Source organism: Balaenoptera acutorostrata, chromosome 10 (assembly GCF_949987535.1).
Source record: "Balaenoptera acutorostrata chromosome 10, mBalAcu1.1, whole genome shotgun sequence".
In the NCBI taxonomy this organism is placed as follows: Eukaryota; Metazoa; Chordata; class Mammalia; order Artiodactyla; family Balaenopteridae; genus Balaenoptera; species Balaenoptera acutorostrata.
This window is the reverse complement of record NC_080073.1, coordinates 92,053,212-92,054,629: the sequence shown is the minus strand read 5'-3', so window position 1 is coordinate 92,054,629 and position 1,418 is coordinate 92,053,212. Positions and strand designations below refer to the sequence as shown.

Below are 1,418 nucleotides of genomic sequence, written 5' to 3'. Positions count from 1 at the left end.
CTCACAAGCACAGCACAGAGACAACCTAATAACAAAGTACAAATTAACTGGTTACAACTTGATGTTAACTTTTGAAGAAAGAATTGTATATATGTGAAACAAATACTGCTGGTCAAAGTTTGTGTATTTATTTATTTATGTATTTATTATTTATTGAATTCCTGCAGTGAGCTGATTAGCCAAGGGCAATCTTGCAGCAAGAAAATGATGACTTGTTAAATAACTCTTCTTTCCTTTTCTGTTCAGCTCTGCTCATTAGCAGATTTGGGACATACCCCTTGTGGGTGATAGAACCTAATAAACCTTATTCATTCTAAACTTAAAAAAAAAAAAAAAAGTTGAATGCTTACCACGTACCAGATGATGTAAGAACAAAGCAACAGAAGACAGAGTTTCTGATAACAAATAGTAGGATTTCACAGTTCCATAAAGAGACTCTGCATATACTTTTTATTTCTGAGTTTAAATTCATTTTATTTTTAGACAACCTACATAACGTTTTTTTTTTTTTCTCAAAAACAATGCCTCCACTCCAAATAAATCAACATCAAAACGAAGAGCTCAAGATGCCATCAGTCCCATTTGTCTAAGTCCTGGTGTTGCGTAGATGAAAAGCAGCAGCCAGCCAGTCATGACGAGCAAGGGATCCAAACAGCCAAATTTGTTAACATTTTTCCATTCCTAGACCATCCTTAAATAAAGCCATATATGGCATCATACTATCCTCACGGTAGTCCAGCAGAGCAGCCATGCCATCTGGATTCATGTTTTCACCAATAAAGAACTGATCGTTTTTGAAATTAGCAAGGATGTGCTTGATTTGTTCTGCAGCCCCTGTCATAAAAGGTTTTACTCTTTCTGGTCTCTGTTCTTCAAGCTTCCCTTTGATTGACTTCATGTAATCTTTGATGTGCTTCTTGTTGGCTTCTTCTGTGAAGCTGGTTTCCTGCAAGTGATGGTTCACGACAATATCCACACCGGTGATTACTGTGCTTTCGGTACCTTAGCCCTTGGGGCCTTCAGCGGATGCATTTCCACCAATGAGCGAGTCATCAGTGTTACCCTCTGTTCTACTGACCATCTTCCCCTCCACCTCCGGACACAGCCTGTCCGCGACCTCCCGGATCTTGTAGATGTCGGAGAACATCTCATCATGGCTGATGAGGTCCCGGTAGATGATCATGATGGCGACTGCAGGGAGACAACGGCGGCACTAGCTTAGTAGGAGCCCAGAGCTCAGAGCTAGGGCGGTGCAGCTGGAGCGGTGCTCTGGGGGAGGGGGGAGCGGGCAGAAAAAGAGCTGCATATAATTTTATAATGAAAAGAATACTGACAGAAATATCATGTCTCTATTTTATTTTTTAGGAGTTCACATAAATAACTTATTAGGGACCAGCCCACATTTTTTATATTTCATA

The 1,418-nt window shown here is 40.3% G+C and overlaps 1 pseudogene; it reads right to left on the bottom strand.

Annotated features, from left to right (window-relative positions):
- Positions 1 to 646: 646 nt before the first annotated feature.
- On the bottom strand, positions 647 to 1,209 carry LOC103009410 (translationally-controlled tumor protein-like; annotated as a pseudogene).
- Positions 1,210 to 1,418: the final 209 nt, after the last annotated feature.